At 45.8% G+C, this 20,171-nt stretch overlaps 1 non-coding gene across 1 annotated transcript; it reads left to right on the top strand.

Annotated features, from left to right (window-relative positions):
- The first annotated feature begins 651 nt into the window (after positions 1 to 651).
- Positions 652 to 790, top strand: LOC123414467. Its single transcript, XR_006614430.1, has one exon. It is a non-coding gene; the product is annotated as a small nucleolar RNA Z247 (small nucleolar RNA).
- The last annotated feature ends 19,381 nt before the right edge of the window (positions 791 to 20,171 follow it).

Raw genomic sequence — 20,171 nt, forward strand, 5'->3', positions numbered from 1 at the left:
CTCCATTATCATGTTTTCGCCATGGGATTGCCGTCCGACGGCTTCAGCAGCAGATACGGCACCACTCCAGCACCATGCCTGTTTTTCCGCTTGCGGTCCTTGTTCCACTCATTGATCGGCACCACGATACTTTGGGTAGGTGAGGTTGGTCTTCGCCTAGGATATACTCACGAGCGACGTCTTCCTCTCGCGGGTGCCATGGTAATTTGGTGGTGGTCGTGACATCGCTGCTTGTACTGTTGAATTGGCACCGGATACCATGGACATGGCGTTGTGCGTGCTCGCTTGGGCGAGGCCGAGGGCTGGGTTAAGGATTGATCGACGACAACCACCGGAAAGAATCGATTCATGTCCCCCCTTGTCTACCTGGGCTGGCTGGAAATGCAGGTGTGGGCACTTCCTACGGTGGAGGCGCTAACCCAGAATCAATGGTTGATGCCAGTCTAAGAGTGGATGGAGCCGTCCGCTCTTCCTACCATGGTGAGTTTGTTGTGAAGTGGTTGGATGGCGGTGTGTCGGACCTGGTATGTCGGGTCGGCGGCCTCAGATGGTGGGCTCCATGGTTGGCTCTCCGGCGTGCACGATGGCGGCGATGGATTACTTCAACAAAGTGAAATCCCCCTCGGATGTTCTCACCTCCGTTGGTTGACCTCTCTTCTGGATGATGAACTTATCTTATATCTTCTCTCTGGATTGGACGGTGAATATGATGCTTTCATTGAGGTGCTGCCCTCCCGTGCTACTCCCATGCTGAACCATGATATGTTTGCACACCTGTTGAACACGGAGCAGCGTGTTGAGGCACGGAAGGCTGAGTTCCACTCCAACATCCACTCTACCAATGATGCCTCATTCGGCAGCAAGCCCGGTGCCAAGAATTACGGCTCCAACAACAAGAACCAGGGATACCATGGCAGCGGTCCCAACTCGTCACGTGGTGATTACGCTCCTGCTAGTGGTGGCAGCGGTGATCGCACCCATGTTGGATGATGCCCAATCTGCGGCCTTGGTGGGGGCAACCAGCTAGTGTGCCATCTCTGTTGTTTACCTGACCACGTTGCTTCTTATTTCTACCAAGCGGTTCCAACACGATTTCCTCGGCCTCGACCACAGCGTGTGTTTCACTGAATGTCAGGTTGCTACAGGAACTCAAACTCAAGTCCGGATGACCTCCTCTCCCCCGGACACAAGATGGTAAGCGGAAACAGGTACCTCTGATAATCTCACAAACAAGCTCAAAAGGCTCACCATGAGGGACTCTACTGCATGGAAACCCTATCATCTGCCACAAACCCAACTACCACCAAAAATGCTAGACTTACGTTTTTTTACGGGAAGTTACAGACCAACCCTTCTCCCCTCATTGATCTTCCTTCCTGATTCTTAGGGTGGGGCCAGCCTCATCTAATCATCAATTAAAATAACCCAGCTCAGTCTTGCTCGTAGAAGTCGTGTAAAGCGTCCATATTTGTAGCAAAGATCAACTACCACCGTCTCCTTTTTTATCCTATGATACTTCTTGGAGGATCATTACATACTAAAGACAAGAAACTTTAATATGCCTCAACGGAATTGTCAAGCCAGCAACACACCATGTACACATCACTGCAGCCGCATAGTATGCAAACCCGTGGATTCGAGGACGCAGCACTAAATAATTTAAGCAACAACATAGCCTCCAAATATCTCCCCGAAACATTAAAGGGGTAACTCTTATATCCTCAAAATCACCCCTTCAAGACCAGCCCAAACAACTGTAGAATATGAGCCCTTCAATGAGTATGAACATGTTGTTGTGGCCGTAGATCGACTAGGCATAGATGGATCCGGTATTACCATGTGCTTACCTAATCCCGAGCCCGATGAACTCCCTGCTCCGGCCATTGGTGCCGGTGTAGTCGTCGGTGGCTTGAGGTAGGAGGTGTAGTCGTTGGTGGTGCTTCCCGTGAGCACTGCGCAAAACCCTAGATCGGAAGGGGATTTAGGTGGGGTGTCTGGCGGCGCGGTGAACCTCGTACCGTGCGCCCCGGCCCCCACCACTTTATATATATATAGCGCAGGTCACAGGGGCCCACCAACCATAACGGGTTGGGCGCCCCCGATCAGGGCGCATAGATCAACGGCCCGGTGGGCCGTTGGGCCCACGCGGAAGAGATCAACCTAACATTCTCCCCCTTGATCTCAACTTTCACTTTGACTTTATACTTTTATTTATTCCATCACATATAGGCGTGCAGAGCATGTCTCATCGTCACAGCTTGATTGCCGATAGAATCATACAGCCACAACACACCTTTTGTTTTGAAACAAATTCATTTACTTCTGGGCCTCTTATTATCCAGGGATCATAGGCTTTCCATCAAACCCATGCCGGCTAAGTGTTCCTTGAACACACTGGGTGGTAAGCCTTTCGTTAGCGGATCCGCAAGCATATACTTCGTACTTATATGCTCGAGACTTATAGTTTGATCCTGGATTTTATCTTTCACAACATAATACTTTATATCTATTGTCTTGGCAGCATTGCTGGACTTGTTGTTGTGAGCGTAGAATACTGCGGGCTGGTTGTCGCAGTATATGTTTAGTGGCTTGTGGATACAATCTACCACTTTCAAGTCGGGTATAAATTTCTTTAGCCATATCACCTGCCCGGTGGCTTCAAAACATGCTATGAACTCTGCTTGCATGGTAGACGATGCAACTATGGTCTGTTTAGAGCTTTTCCATGAAATAGCTCCCCCTGCGAGAGTGAACACGTACCCAGACGTGGATTTTCTATCATCTCTATCTCCCGCAAAATCGGCGTCGGAGTACCCTTTTATCTCTAGGGAATCAGATCGCCTATATGTCAGCATGATTTCCTTTGTGCCTTGCACATAACGCAAAGCTTTCTTTGCCATCTTCCAGTGCTCTTGGCCTGGATTTGCTTGATATCTACCGAGTACTCCGGTGATAAAAGCTAAGTCAGGGCGTGTGCACACTTGTGCATACTGTAAACTTCCAACAGCCGAAGTATACGGTACTGATTTCATTTCATTGAGCTCATACTGATTCTTGGGACATTGATATTTCCCAAAACTATCACCCTTGACTATGGGAGCAGGTGTAGCTTTGCTCTTGTGCATATTATACTTTTGGAGAACTTTCTCTAAATATGCTTTCTGTGAGAGTCCTAAGACTCCATTCTTCCTGTCTCGGTGAATTTCAATGCCCAAAACATATGAAGCTTCACCAAGGTCTTTCATGTCGAAATGTGAGGATAAAAACTTCTTTGTCTCTTGTAGTAGACCAATACCATTGCTTGCAAGCAAGATATCATCCACATACAAGATTAGGAAAATATATTTCCCATGTTTAAACTTAGCATAAATGCAATTATCCTCAACATTTTCTTGGAATCCAAATCTTTTAATGGTATCGTTGAACTTGATGTACCACTGTCTAGAGGCTTGCCTTAGCCCATAAATGGATTTCTTTAGACGGCAACCTAGATCTTCCTTGCCTTCCATGATAAAACCCTTGGGTTGTTTCATGTAGACATCTTCTTCTAAATCACCGTTTAGAAACGCCGTCTTTACATCCATTTGATGCAGCTCTAAATCAAAATGAGCAACTAGTGCCATTATGATTCTGAAGGAATCCTTACAAGAGACCGGAGAAAAGGTCTCGTTGTAATCTATCCCTTCTCTTTGTGTAAATCCTTTTGCGACAAGTCGGGCTTTATACTTGTCTACATTCCCATTAGAGTCATACTTTGTTTTGTAGACCCATTTGCAGCCTACTGTCTTTGCTCCTTTAGGAATAATCTCTAAGTCCCAAACATGATTAGAACTCATCGATTTCATCTCATCTTCCATTGCCTCTATCCATTTTGATGAGTGAGGGCTTTTAATGGCCTCCTCATATGTGGTGGGATCACCTTCCATGTGGGCCACTTCTATATTGTATACTTTATAATCAGTAGAAATAGCGGATCTTCTTGTTCTATTAGACCTTCTAAGTGCCTCATTGTCGGGCACACTTTCTACTATTTCTTGCTGCACTTCCAATTCATGATCAACAACGGGTTCAGTCGGCTCCTGAAGGACAGGTTCCGGGTCTTCTCCCGCAGTTGTCATGGTTGGAGTTACGTCGGGTAGTGAAAAAAATGGCTCTTGAATCATCGGAATGGGTGCATGCACCCTTTTCTCCTCAAGATCAATTGTCCGAGCTACCCGGCTCCCCCTCATCATCTCGTCCTCTAAGAAGACAGCATGTCTCGTTTCCACAAACTTTGTGTATCTTTCTGGGCAGTAGAAACGAAAACCTTTTGACCTATCAGGGTAGCCAATGAAATGGCAACTCACTGTCTTCGGGTCTAACTTTCCAAGATTTGGATTAAACATTTTGGCCTCCGCAGGGCATCCCCACACTCTTAAGTGTTGTAGGGATGGCACTCTTCCTGTCCAGAGCTCGTGTGGTGTTTTGGGCACCGACTTGCTTGGAACTCTGTTGAGAATGTGAATGGCGGTTTTAAGCGCCTCCATCCACAATCCCAACGGAAGGTCTGAGTAGCTCATCATGCTGCGTACCATATCCATGAGAGTACGGTTACGCCTTTCAGCTACTCCATTTTGCTGAGGCTCGCCCGGCATGGAATACTGGGCAACAATGCCAGTCTCTTGCAAGAATTTTGCAAAAGGTCCAGGGACTTGACCATATGGAGTGTGTCGACCGTAGTACTCCCCCCCACGGTCAGACCTCACTATCTTAATCCTTTTATCAAGCTGATTTTCAACTTCAGCTTTGAATATCTTGAATTTATCCAATGCTTCATGTCGGTCTTTAATTGGATAAATGTATCCGAAGCGGGAGTAATCGTCTGTGAACGTTATGAACGAATCATAACCGTCCACACTTTTCACCGGAAACGGTCCACAAATATCAGTGTGGACAATTTCCAGCGTGCCTGTGCTTCGGTTTGCTCCTTTCTTTATTTGTTTTACATATTTCCCTTTAATGCAATCCACGCATTGTTCTAAGTCAGAGAACTCCAACTTTGGAAGAATTTCATTTTTAATTAATCTTTCTATTCTCCCCCTCGAAATATGGCCCAATCGACAGTGCCATAGTTTCGAGGAGTCGTGAGTTCTTTTTCTTTTCTTTTGATCGTTGTTTGACGAAGTACTTTGTTCATTCACATTCAACACATAGGGTGCTTTTTCACATAGCGATAATAAATAAAGCTCATCATGAAGAAATGCATCCCCAACATAATCATTAATAGACCAAATGGCGCATTTGCCATGTCCAAAGAAACAGTGATAATTATCTTTGTCTAAACAGGAAACACTTATTAAGTTCCTATTACATGAAGGTACGAAAAGCACATCCCTAAGCAGAAGTTTGAAACCACCGGCTAGCTCCAAGGAGACGTCACCCACAGCTTCAACTTCGGCTTGGACACCGTTCGCAACTTCAATTCTTCTTGAATTTCTTGGCATAGTTATCGTCGAACTGAATCCCTGTAAAGAATTTGCAACATGAACAGTTGCTCCTGAGTCAATCCACCAAGTAGATTTCATAAACTTTGTATACAAGGATTCATTAACAAAAGAAACTATATCTTTACCTCTCTTCGCCATGAAGGTCTTTAGAAAAACAGGACAATCCTTCTTGTAGTGCCCTTTCTCCTTACATACGATACAAGTCTCCTTGTCCACTGGAATGTGCCTATGCTGAAAATAGGCAGGAGCTTTACCATTGCCATTTCCATGGCTATTGCCATGGCCATAGCCCTGTGGCTTGGAGGGAGAAGCCTTGTTGGGCGGAAAACCCTTCTTCTTATCCTTCACATAGTTGATAGATCCACCATGTGAGGCCTTAATCCTCTCCTCCTCCTGAGTGCACATGGCGATGACTTTCTCTATGTCCCAAGTCTCGGGCTGCATGTTGTAATTAACAACAAACGTCTCGAACTCCTTGGGCAAAGATGCCATCACCAGGTGGACAAGGAGAGCTAGTTTTATCTCCAGGTCCGCATCCATAGGTTTGAGCTTAGCCGCAGTGTGGCTCATCCTAAGGATGTGCTCCCTTATGCCATGGCCACCACCATGGTAGCTCTCTGTCACCAGCTGGGTGGCATACGTCTTAGAAGAGCCAGTAAACTGACTCTTTATCTTATTCAACATTTCTTTTGCCGTAGGGCAATCAGCAATTGATCCCACGATAGTGGTCTCAATGGTGTTCTTTATGAACGCCAAACATTTCTTGTTGGCATTCAACCAAAGCCTGTTGTTGATGGAGTGGGACATGACCTCCTTTTCATAATTTCCTTTTCTTTTGTCCCAGCTCTCATCATCCTCATCAGCCTCCCTCTCTGGGTCTGCAGGTGCGGCTGGCTGTGGTTCCTCCAGTACCCAGTCTACCTCTGCTATGCAGAGGGCCATGTCCACCTTCTTCCTCCACTCAGAGTAGTTGTCTCCCCTGAGTGTCGGAATTTCTTTGAGGCAACTCATGAGATGAAAACCTCCTGAAATCACCAAATAAGCGAAATCAGTACGACAATCATATGCATTAAATAACGTTGGTTAATATAATCATATAATTGCCTATGCATATTAATCTACATTGCCGTTGGGCAAATGATAGAAATAAATGCATCATTTTGCAACATGCAATATGACCGTGTGATTAAACAACGTCGGTCAGAATAACAACATGATCATATTCCATATTGCTTACAGCAGCGGAAAACGTGAAATAAAATTTCATGTGCCTCAAAACTTAACAGAAATTAATTCTGACATTAAAATAAAATTCATGAACTCTATTAATGCTTTTATAAAATTCATGAACTATTCTTTTTCTGAGAAAGCTATTTTATTCTCAAAATACTTTCCACTTTTCTTTACAGAAAAATACATAGCAATGCTGTAAAAAATTACAGAAACTTTGAGCATTTTTTTACTTTCTATTTTTCTAAACATATCTTCCTAGAAAAAATGTCTAGATAACCCTTTTATATCTGTCTAAATAGACAGAAACATAATATCCTTTAAAAGGGAAAATGGCCGAGGCCTTTGCTTTCTTGGGCCGGCTTCGGCCTGGCCGGCTTTCTCCCGCTGGCGAGAGGCATTGCCTCGGCCCCGGTGGGCCTCGGCCTGGCGCAGCGCGCGGCCCGTTAGGCCCAGCCGCCCCTCCTGGCGCTAGGGTTTCCCCTGAGGACATCTCAGCCGTCCGGTTGAATCCAACGGCGCAGCGCGCCGCTCGGAGGAACAAAACTGGTGAGCCGGTGGGGAGGGGAACCCTACCCCTCATTTCCCCCGCGCCGCTCTATCCTCTCGCTTCTCTCGGGTGCCCGACGGCTCCTCCTGCTGGCGAGAGTTCGCCGGCCGCGGCGGCCGAGAGCCCCGCGCCGCGCGCTCTCTGACCCCGCCGAGGAGGAGACCGTCGGCTCCTGTTCTTGGGGCGACTCGCCCCGCCGGATAGGGCCCCGGCCGGCACCTTTTCTTTCTCTCGCGTGGAGGCGACTCGCCCCGCCGGAGATGCAGCGGCGGCCCCTTCCGCTCCTCTTGCCGGTGCGCGCCCTCTCCCGAGGGAGAGTGAGCCGCCGTCAAGGGGGGCGTTGGGGTGCCATACACCCTGCTATCCCTTTCAACCTTGGGCAGTTCGATGGCGCCATCTCCGTCCCCTTTGCCGGCTGCGCGAGCACCTCTAGGGTGAACGCGCCGCCGTCAAACGGTTCGGTAGTGGCGCCCTTTTCCTTTTTGCATAGTTCCCCTTTCTTTTGTTGTTGTCTTTTGTCGGTTTTAATCCGATCTTCTTTTGTCTTTCTTTTCGGATCTTGATCCGTACTTAGCCCCCGAGGGGGTAGGTTCTTCTTCCCCGCACCTCGGCTTGCCGATGCGTGTGGGGATCGAGAGGAACAGGCGCGGCCTTGCGGCGGCGCTTCTTTTCCGACGAGGCCGTAGCCTTCCTCGGTGCCATGCCCATCTGGGGTTCGTAGGGGTGGGGAACTAGCTTTCTTTGTACCGAATAGATCTCTGCCTAGTGGCTCATGATACCAATGTTGTGGCCGTAGATCGACTAGGCATAGATGGATCCGGTATTACCATGTGCTTACCTAATCCCGAGCCCGATGAACTCCCTGCTCCGGCCATTGGTGCCGGTGTAGTCGTCGGTGGCTTGAGGTAGGAGGTGTAGTCGTTGGTGGTGCTTCCCGTGAGCACTGCGCAAAACCCTAGATCGGAAGGGGATTTAGGTGGGGTGTCTGGCGGCGCGGTGAACCTCGTACCGTGCGCCCCGGCCCCCACCACTTTATATATATATAGCGCAGGTCACAGGGGCCCACCAACCATAACGGGTTGGGCGCCCCCGATCAGGGCGCATAGATCAAGGGCCCGGTGGGCCGTTGGGCCCACGCGGAAGAGATCAACCTAACACATGTTATTTGGGACATGGATTAATGAAGTGAGCGCCAACACAGCTAAACACATTCGAATAGGAATTTGTGCCAAATTTTGGGCTATATGAAACTTCTGAAATGACATGATTTATAATAGGAATAACTTCACCAATTTTTTGTAGGTCATTTACAGAGCTATGGCTTAGATCCGTATGTGGTCGTTACTCACACCGACGAAGTGCAGCTAGTGGACGACGGCAACGCGGGCTATCTTCAACATATATGGATGACGGCATACTAATAGGCTAGGTGTGTAGTTTTGTTTTCTTTTATAAGCTATCTGTGCTCTTGTTTTGAATATTGAACATGTTTCAAACCTTATTTGCTTAATAAAATGACAGCATGCATTACCATGATGCAGAGAGGTGGGGATTATCCTCCTTTTCAAAAAGAAATTGTTGGATACGAAATCAACCAAACTATATTAAGTACTAGCCCCCGCGAAGAGCGGGCCACTTTGCTAGCTAATAGCCTAATATAAAAAAAACAAGGTGCTCTGCATCATGCACTAGGTTGGCCCTAACTGGATGGGACTCGAACCGGAGTCGTGATACACATCTGCGTATAACAAAAACGTCGAAATAATAGGAATTTATGTCATCTTTCGGGCTATATGGAACTGCAGAAATGACATGATTTATAATAGAAATAACTTCACCAATATTTTGCAGGTCATTTACAGAGCTACGGCTTGGATCCGTATGTGGTCGTTACTCACGTCGACAGAGTGCAGCCGGTGGACGACAGCAGCGCGGGCTATCTTCAACAGATATGGATGACAACACTCTAATAGGCTAGGTGTTTAGTTATCGTAGCCTATTTTATCTTAACGGGTGCGGTATTTGGTTTTGTTTTCATTTATGAGCTAGTTGTGCTTTTATTCAACCTTGTATTTTGAATATTGAACATCATTTACTTAATAAAATGGTTGCATGCATTATCATGAAGCAGACCGGGGTGATCCTCTTTTTCAAAAAAAAAAGAAGAAATTGTTGAATATGAAATCAACCAAACTATATTAAGTACTAGCCCCCGCGAAGAGCGGGCCACTTTGCTAGCTAATATAAACAAAACGTCACGAGGTGTGCTCTGCATCATGCACTAGGTTGGCCCTAACTGGACATCTGCGTACAAGGGCATCTTCTTCTCCCATGCATCTTCTCTCTATAAATACGGCATCCAGGGTTTGCCCGTTCCAACATCCGATCCCTCCATCAGTCTACATTTCCAGTTGAAATAGTGTAGTAATAATTGCAATCATGCTTCTAGGTGCACTTGCCACACCGACTCATGGCACATTCATCTTTTTCTCATGTGCGGCCCCATTGGCCCGCCCTGCGGTGCTAGCGTCAGGGGCTCGCCGGAGGTCGAGCAGCCCTCGCCGCCGTTCTGTCACGAAATTAAGTTGGCAGCACCACCACGACCACCACCTTGTATGAATCCAATGGGGCGGCCCTGTCACGAAATTAAGTTGGCAGCACCACCACGACCACCACCTTGTATGAATCCAATGGGGCGGCCCTGCAGACGACGGTTCGCCCGTCTTTTCACGATTTGGAACAGAAGACCGTTGAGATGGAGGCCACGGTGACGGTGCACATGAAAAGTTTCTTCTCGGATAATATCTTGGACAGGTCTCTCGATGAGTTCTTTGATATTTTTGGCAAAAGTTGGCTACACCTCGAGCTGATCAGCTCGGATTTGGACCAAGGTGAGAAAGCTCTCTTCTACTGCTCTAACCACTTTGGATGCCGTAGACTTAAGCTTAATGTGCATCATGCATACAAAAAAAAATCTTGCTCCGTAAAACAGAATTTGTTATTTCAAAAGGCAGTAATAGGAACTGCACATCCGAGCCCTATGAACGCTTATTATACCTATATCTAATTATAGGGACTGCATATACTCAACCGTCACATTCCACCGTGTGAGTGACGGGTTAGGATCCTCTGCTGTAGCGCACCGTACTGTACCGTCCCTGTCGTGTGGTCCCGGTCCCATATGTCATCCGCACTACAGCACCATACAGTACTGTAGAGGATCTCAACCCGTGAGTGACATTTGTTACTCCGGTCAGGAGTCATCCGCCGTCACATTCCACTGCAGCTCCTGGATCCATCCCTCAGATAGCAGCACCGACAAGCGTATTTTCTTCCCCCTCAAGGTTAGTATGCATGGTCAGCGAAACCTAGCCCTTACAAACAACACAAACTATGCTCTCTTTGTCAGAAACCACTTGACGTTCAAACGGATGTAGGCCGAAAGTTCGTTATTAGATGACAATGACAGGTCATTGAAAAACGAGGCTGAATTTCAACTAAAACAACTGCTCAGGGAGGAGGAGTTGAAGTGGGCTCTTAGAGCGAAAGTTCGACACGTTGTACAAGGCGATGACAACACATAGTTCTTCCATCTAATAGCCAACGGAAAACATAGAAAGAAAAAAATCTACCAGCTAGAGCAAGATGAGGGTACAATAGCCAACGGAGTCGCCTGCGGCAGCAGCAGTCAAGGAAGGAACGCGTGAGGCAGATGTGATCTGATTTTCATGTCGGCTAGGGGCAGGCGATCGTGTCCGTTACGTATTCTCCGTTCCTGACCGGCAAAAATAAGCGCGTAGGTATGAGCTCGGCTCGGCTCATTCTCGCGTCGCGTCGTGACGAGGCGGGCGGCGGAGGAGGAGCGCGCGAGGGCACCTTCTCTTCTCACTCTCCAATAGCATGTGGAAGAGAGACCCTTATAAAGGGGGTCCAAACTCTCCTCCACTAGCGGGGTGGGACTAAACTTCCCACCACCTTTTCATGCCACCACCTACATGGGCCCTTGGAGATTTTTCTGAAATTTGTCTTATGGGCCTAAAGCCCATCTCTAATTTCAACAATCCCCCACCAGATCTCAAGGGCACATCGTGTTCCCTTGTTCCAAACACTGTTTTAATATATCAGCATTTCAGTGAAGACTTGTTAAGGTTGAGCTTCACCTAGAGCAAGTAGCTACACCCCTTTACAACTGAACAATGGACTATGCCTTGAATTGTCAGTTTGGCGTAAAGGAGCTTCACCACAAGTCTTACTAGTACTAGGCTGCCGAAGGTGACCCCTCGGGTGGAGCATATTAGTCACACTCCTGGCCTATTCATGAGTTTACTAGAGATCACCCAAACCTCATAGACCGTGACCAGCAGTCAAGCTCATATAGGTGTGTTCCTCCAAAGATCGCTCTGTAGGACAGCATCTTGCTTACATATAAGCTTTAGAACACATTAAGACAGTAGTCATCCTACCATACAGTATCCGAGAGTATTGCATCTCCAACGGAGTGGGTTAGTAAAGTTACTCTCCTCAGTTCACCACTGGCTTGTTTTCCCAGGTCCTACTTCACGGGATCTCCGATCATATAGGTTGGGTTACTGCCATGGCAACTCATGTGGGTCTCATACCCATCTCCCTCGATGCACTATCTATCACAACACGTGATAGCCCTTTAGTAAAGGGATCTGCCAGATTCTTAGCCGTTTGGATATAATCCAACGCTATCACTCCGGAGTTTCTCAAACGTCTGACAGACTTCAATCTCATTCTTATATGTTTGTTCGACTTCATATTGTCCTTTGAACTCTTCACTTTAACAATAACCGTCTGATTATCGCAGTTCATAAGGATAGCCGGAACCGGCTTCTCAACCACAGGTAAGTCCATCAAAAGATCTCGAAGAAATTCTGCTTCGACACCAGATGTGTCTAATGCTGTTAATTCTGCTTCCATTGTCGATCTCGTTAAGATCGTTTGCTTGCAAGACTTCCAGGAAACAGCACCACCCCCAAGAGTAAACATATACCCATTAGTGGCCTTCATCTCATCAGCATCAGAGATCCAATTCGTATCACTATACCCTTCAAGTACCGATGGGAATCCCGTATAGTGAAGCCCGTGGTTGACAGTACCTTCCAAGTAGCGCATAATTCTTTCAACAGCACGCCAATGAACATCGCCCGGGTTTGCAACAAACCGGCTAAGTTTGCTCACAGCAAACGCGATGTCAGGCCTCGTTGCGCTAGCTAGGTACATAAGTGAACCGATAATTTGAGAGAATCTCAGTTGATCTATAGCTGTGCCTTTAAACTTTCGAATAAGCACACTAGGATCATATGGTGTTTGAAAATTTTTGCATTCTGAATATCCAAAGCGACTCAAAATCTTATCAACATAGTGGGATTGCAGAAGTGTAATCCCACCCTCATCATCTCTCAACAGCTTGATGTTCAAGATAACATCAGCCACCCCAAGGTCCTTCATCTCAAAGTTTTGAGACAGAAAAGACTTAACCTCCTCAATTACTTTGAGGTTGGTTCCAAATATCAGTATGTTATCAACATACAAGCACAATATAACTCCTTCGCCCCCACCATGGCGATAGTATACACATTTGTCAGCTTCATTAACAACGAAGCCAACAGATGTCAGAGTTGTATTAAACTTCTCATGCCATTGCTTAGGTGCTTGTCTCAGACCATATAAAGATTTCAGCAACTTACACACCTTTCCTTCCTGACCTTCTATCACAAAGCCATCTCGCTGTTGCATATAGATTTCCTCATTTAACTCTCCATTTAGGAAAGCCGTCTTAACGTCCATTTGATGAACGAGAAGACCATGAGAGGCCGCCAATGAGAGTAGTACTCGAATGGTGGTCAGTCTAGCCATAGGTGAATAAGTATCAAAGAAATCTTCTTCCTCTTTCTGGGCATAGCCCTTGGCCACAAGCCTAGCCTTGTACTTTTCAATCGTACCATCGGGCCTAAGCTTCTTTCTGAACACCCACTTGCATCCCAATGGTTTGCAACCATAGGGACGATCAGTTATTTCCCATGTCCCGTTAGCCATGATGGAATCCATCTCGCTACGGACCGCAGCTTTCCAGTAATCAGCATCTGGAGAAGCATACGCTTCTGAAATAGAAGTGGGATTATCATCCACGAGGTATACGAAGAAATCATCACCAAAGGTCTTTGCAGTCCCTTGTCTCTTGCCCCTACCACGGGCTTCCTCGTCATCCTCCTCAGGATTTTCATCATGTGTTTGTTCATAGTATTCCATAGGAATGGCAGGCTCAGGAGTTATCTCAGATTCCTGTCTAGAAGTGCTTTGCATATCACTCATGGGAAATATATCCTCAAAGAATGTAGCATCCCTCGACTCCATTATTGTACCAACCTTCACGTCAGGTACCTCAGATTTCACTACTAGAAATCTATAGCCTACGCTATTCTTAGCATATCCCAAATTAACGCAGTCCACAGTCTTTGGTCCAAGCTTACGCTTCTTGGGGATCGGTACATTGACTTTCGCCAAGCAGCCCCAAGTACGTAAGTACGAGAGCGTCGTCCTTCTCTTCGACCACTCCTCGTAGGGAGTGACCTCATTATCTTTTGTAAGAACTTTATTCAGGACATGACACGCGGTCAATATAGCCGCCCCCACCATGCCTTGGATAAACCCGATGTATCTAACATGGCGTTAACCAAATCAGTTAGAGTACGGTTTTTCCGCTCGGCAACCCCATTTGACTGGGGTGAGTAGGGAGGCGTCCTCTCATGAATAATGCCGTGTTCCGCACAAAATGAATCAAATTCGTTTGAGAAGTACTCTCCACCACGATCAGACCGGACTCGTTTAATTTTCTTTTCAAGTTGATTCTCAACTTCTGCCTTATAGATTTTAAAGTAGTGTAGAGCCTCATCTTTAGTATTTAACAGATACACATAGCAAAATCTAGTGGAATCATCTATCAATGTCATGAAGTATTTCTTTCCACCTTTAGTCAACACACCATTCATCTCACAAAGATCAGAATGTATGAGTTCTAATGGTGCCAATTGTCTCTCCTCTGCAGCCTTGTGAGGCTTGCGAGGTTGCTTTGCTTGCACACACGAATGGCACTTAGAACCTTTGGCTAAAGTGAAAGTTGGGATTAAATTCAGTTTTGCTAGCCGCGACATAACACCGAAACTTATGTGACAAAGACGTGAATGCCAAACTTCAGATTCATTAACACTTGAATGAATATTGTTCACAACTTTATTATAAAAATCTGCTAGAGAAAGGCGGAACAGACCTCCGCATTCGTAACCTTTTCCAACGAAAAGTCCATATTTCATAACTACTACTTTATTAGACTCGAATACCAACTTAAACCCTTCTCTACACAGAAGGGAGCCACTAACGAGATTCTTCTTGATGGCGGGGACATGCTGCACGTTCTTCAGCTGCACGATCCTTCCCGAAGTAAACTTCAGATCGACCGTGCCAACACCAAGAACAGAAGCACTCGTGCCATTCCCCATCAATACGGACCCGCGACCGGTGGCCTGATAAGAAGAGAACAATGATAAGTCAGCACACACATGAATATTTGCACCCGTGTCCACCCACCAATCGGTGGACTGACAAACTGTAAATACAGTAAGTAAATTACCGTACCCAGATGCACCACTTTCATTGTTGCCCACAATCATATTGGCAGACTTGGAGTCCTGCGCCGGCTTCTTGTACTTGTTTGGGCATTTGTTCGCCCAATGTTCCTCTAAACCACAAGTATAGCAGCCATCTCCCTTCTTATTCTTCTTGAAGGGCTTCTTTCCCTTCTTCTTGAAGTCGGTATTCTGTTGGACATAATTCTTTCCCTTGGGCTTGTGAGAATTGAAGTTCCTCTGATGTACCATATTGGCAGCAGAAGAGCTTTCCACCGCTTTTCCATTGGAGTCCTTTGCTCTCGAGTTCTGCTCAACACTCAGATGGCCGATGATGTCCTCTACTGAGAACTCACGCCTCTGATGTTTCAGAGTAGTAGCAAAGTTCCTCGAGGAATTAGGGAGCTTAGCAATTATACAGCCCGCGACAAACTTGCCCGGAAAATTGCACTTAAGAACCTCAAGTTCCGTAGCTATGCATATTATCTCATGAGCTTGTTCCAATACAGAACGGTTGTCAACCATCTTGTAATCGTGGAACTGCTCCATAACATACATCTCACTCCCAGCATCGGTGGCCCCGAATTTAGATTCGAGCGCCTCCCACAAGTTCTTGGGAACATGCATATGTAAATATGCATCAACCAGCTTATCTCCGATCACGCTAATGACTGCTCCAAGGAATAGGACGGTGGCCTCCTTAAACATCTTCTCCTGTTCAGGAGTGATAGTTTCCGTAGGAGTGACACCGGCTACCCAGAACACGTTCATAGCTGTGAGCCATAAGGCGGTTCTCGTTTGCCAACGCTTGAAAAAAGTACCAGTAAACTTATCCGGTTTCAGTGTAGCAGCAAAACCATTACTCGAAAAATTCCTACAGACATTAGGTTTTTGGATTGTTGAGTAAATAGGCAATTTTCCGAGTATATTAATCCACGAGACAATAACTAGCATGGCATTGACTAGACTAATGATATACTGATCTTGAGCTAACCTAGCACATACTACGCATACAGTGGATACATCTATGCAGACAAGCAGTACTGCTAGGATAAATACGAACACGAGTCATACCCTCCAATCGGCCAGTTGGCCGTAGCAGCAGCGGCAGCGGCGATAGTATCCTCTGCTTCCTCGCGGAGACGGTCAGCTTCGCTTGGTGAAGACACGGCGATGACGAGGGCGACGCGGACGAAGCAGACGGACGGAGGCGAGCAGTCGCGTGATCGCTCCCCAAAAACCTAATCGCCCCTCTCCCGTACAGGAACCGGAGAGGCGAGGTTTCGGAGGCCTGCTCTCCCGTCGACCGTGTACGCGGTAAACGGGACGGAACGCGTGAGGCAGATGTGATCTGATTTTCGTGTCGGCTAGGGTAGGCGATCGCGTGCTTATAAAGGCGGCTGGGTGGAGAGACGTGGGCCGAAGGTATGAGCTCGGCTCGGCTCATTCCCGCAACCCGCGGCGCGTCGTGACGAGGCGTGGCGAGGCGGGCGGTGGAGGAGGAGTGCGCGAGGGCACCTTCTCTTCTCATTCTCCAATAGCATGTGGAAGAGAGACCCTTATAAAGGGGTCCAAACTCTCCTCCACTAGCGGGGTGGGACTAACCTTCCCACCACCTTGTCATGCCACCACCTACATGGGCCCTTGGAGATTTTTCTGAAATTTGTCTTATGGGCCTAAAGTCCATCTCTAATTTCAACAATACATAATTTCGATTCTAAGAGTGTTGTTTGCTCGTTGGATTTATCTTTTCGTATTTCCTTTCGCAGCCTTTCTACTAAGACTATTTTCTAATCTTTGAATTATTTGACAATTTAATCTCTAATCACCCATCCTCACTGCTCTAGCGTGGACCACTCATTTCAAATCGTCTAACTTCCCCGCCGATCACCCATCCTTTCACTGCTTCAGCCCGAGCATGCTTAACTTTCTGGTTCTATCGCCCCTAGTTGCCAAGTGTGCACTTGTTGTTTTCCTGACAATAGTAAGCTATCAATCCTAAACAACTTGGGTCTTGATGTCGTGTCACATGATTTAATTATTTGAATTACAAACAATTATTAAAATAAACTTAATAAGTAACAATAATAGTGAATTTCAATGAAAACAACCTAATATTTCTAAATAAAATTATTTTTCTTTTTTTTGGAAAAAACTTATTTTTGAAATAACTTTTTTTCCATTTGGAATTTTGAGCATGTGAGAAAACTTCACCGGGCAAGCCCGGGTGAAACCGAGTACCAATTTTTTCTAGTTTTTTTTATATATTAATTTTTTTGGACGTCGTATGGAAAAGTTATGGCCGTTTATTTTTTTCCCTTTTTTTGCAAAAACGGTCAAAATTCATATCTCAAAATTTTTATACCAACTAGACACTAAAACCTAACAACATCTCAAAGGATTTTATTTTTTGAATATTTTATCATTTTTGTTTATTTTTTCAAGATTTTATCATTTTTGTTTATTTTCTACAAAACTCAAAGTATCAAGGTTTCAGACGAAAACCCATCTGCTACAAAGGCATTTTTTTAAAATTAATTGAAGTGTAGATTTTTTTTATGCATTAAATATGCACCATACTACAACATGTTAAAATCTACAGAAAGAACTAACTAAAAATAATAAAAAACAACAATTAAATGACTAAAACAACTATATAAGCAAAACAATATTTCTTTAATTAAAATTCTAATTTAAATTATTCTAAAAATAACCAAATAAATCTTACTTTGACAACAATCTAACACATGAGTGGGAGCAAAAATAATTAAATAAAAACTATTTGTAAACTCAAGTTATTCAAAAACTGGGTTTGAAGCAAATTTAAACAAATTCAAATTTAAACCATTCAAATTTAAAAACTAATGGCACAAACAGAAACTAGACAACATTTTGAATCTAATGCAAAAAGAATCAATCAAAAACATCAAATATCCTAAAAGATATAAGCAATTTAAAACAGAAACTACAAACAAGAATTTAAAAACAGAAAAAAAATCTGAACACCTTTAGTCCCGGTTCGTGTCACGAACCGGGACTAAAGGTCTACCCTTTAGCCCCGGTTCAAGACACCAACCGGGACTAAATCCTCCAAACCCTTTAGTCCCGGTTCCAGACACGAACCGGGACTAAAGGTCCAAGACACGAACCGGGACTAAATCCTCCAAACCCTTTAGTCCCGGTTCGAGACACGAACCGGGACTAAAGGTCCCATTTGAACCGGGACTAATGCCCGACCGGCGCCTTTGCCGCTCGAACTGGGACTAATACTAACATTAGTCCCGGTTCATAAAGGAACCGGGACTAATGTGTTTTTCCAGCTGGGACGAAATCCCTTATTTCTACTAGTGATCCCAATCCCAACGCCAGTTCGTAGTACCTCGAGCTGAACGCCCATGTCACGCTCTGGATTTACGCCACCCTTGCCGATTCCATGATTGATCATGTTTTTGGTGCCACCACCACGGTTTCCCTCCAGAAGAAAATTCATGACTACTACTATCCAACCGCGCGGCTCGGTCCATGATCCTCAACTGGCAATACCGCAATATGAAGCAAGGCGATCTTCGTGTGTCTGAGTATGCCCGTCGCATGAAGCAGCTTACCGATGGCCTCGCCGACATCGATCACACCGTCACATAGGTTGACCTCACCACCTAATTCCTCCATGGCCTTGACAAGCGCCTCGACACGATCCGTATTGTCCTCGGTAACCAGCCCCTCCCGTTCGACGTGCTTCTCTCTCGGGTCACCCTGGCCGAGGAGTCCATGGCCCCGTGCACGACTGAGGAAAGAGCACCATTATTCGCCCTTCATGGAGGCGGATCTTCTAGTGGCAGCACCTCCGGCTCCGGTAGCGGTGCCCAGGGTGATCGTGGGGACTGTCTGGCTGACCGTGCTTCACTGCGCTTGCAACAACACCCTGTCCGTGGACGCGGCGGTGAATGCGGGCATGGCCGTAGTGACTCCGGCGGGTGTGGCAGGTACTTCGCACCAACAACGGTCCATTCACCCGCTACTTCGCACTGTACGGGATGGCTATCCCTCCGCCGCGCGCTGGCTGGGTTCCTCCCAATGTGGCCGATGTTCTCGGTCCATCTTCGCGCTCTCATTCCCACGCGTACCCGATCCACACGGCGGCTACTCCTCAGCAATATCCTCCGCCCATATACTACCCTCCTCTGCCACTGTCTTGGGATCACTACGCCATGCCGAATGTTGTCTCCAACCACGGTGGTATTATTGGAAATATGCCCTAGAGGCAATAATAATTAGTTATTATTATATTTATTTGTTCATGATAATCGTTTATTATCCATGCTATAATTGTATTGATTGGAAACACAATACTTGTGTGGATACATAGACAAAACACGATCCCTAGTAAGCCTCTAGTTGACTAGCTCGTTGATCAAAGATGGTCAAGGTTTCCTGGCCATAGGCAAGTGTTGTTACTTGATAACGGGATCACATCATTAGTAGAATCATGTGATGGACTAGACCCAAACTAATAGACGTAGCATGTTGATCGTGTCATTTTGTTGCTACTGTTTTCTGCGTGTCAAGTATTTGTTCCTATGACCATGAGATCTTATAACTCACTGACACCGGAGGAATGCTTTGTGTGTATCAAACATCGCAACGTAACTGGGTGACTATAAAGATGCTCTACAGGTATCTCCGAAGGTGTTCGTTGAGGTAGTATGGATCAAGACTGGGATTTGTCACTCCGTATGACGGAGTGTTGGAATTATGCCCTAGAGGCAATAATAAATATAGTTATTATTATAATTCCTGTATCAAGATAATCGTTTATTATCCATGCTATAATTGTATTGAATGAAGACTCATTTACATGTGTGGATACGTAGACAAAACACCGTCCCTAGCAAACCTCTAGTTGGCTAGCCAGTTGATCAAAGATAGTCAGTGTCTTCTGATTATGAACAAGGTGTTGTTGCTTGATAACTGGATCACGTCATTAGGAGAATCACATGATGGACTAGACCCAAACTAATAGACGTAGCATGTTGATCGTGTCATTTTGTTGCTACTGTTTTCTACGTGTCAAGTATTTATTCCTATGACCATGAGATCATATAACTCACTGACACCGGAGGAATGCTTTGTGTGTATCAAACGTCGCAACGTAACTGGGTGACTATAAAGATGCTCTACAGGTATCTCCGAAGGTGTTAGTTGAGTTAGTATGGATCGAGACTGGTATTTGTCACTCCGTGCGACGGAGAGGTATCT

The sequence above is a fragment of the Hordeum vulgare genome, chromosome 7H, assembly GCF_904849725.1.
Source record: "Hordeum vulgare subsp. vulgare chromosome 7H, MorexV3_pseudomolecules_assembly, whole genome shotgun sequence".
Lineage (NCBI taxonomy): Eukaryota > Viridiplantae > Streptophyta > Magnoliopsida > Poales > Poaceae > Hordeum > Hordeum vulgare.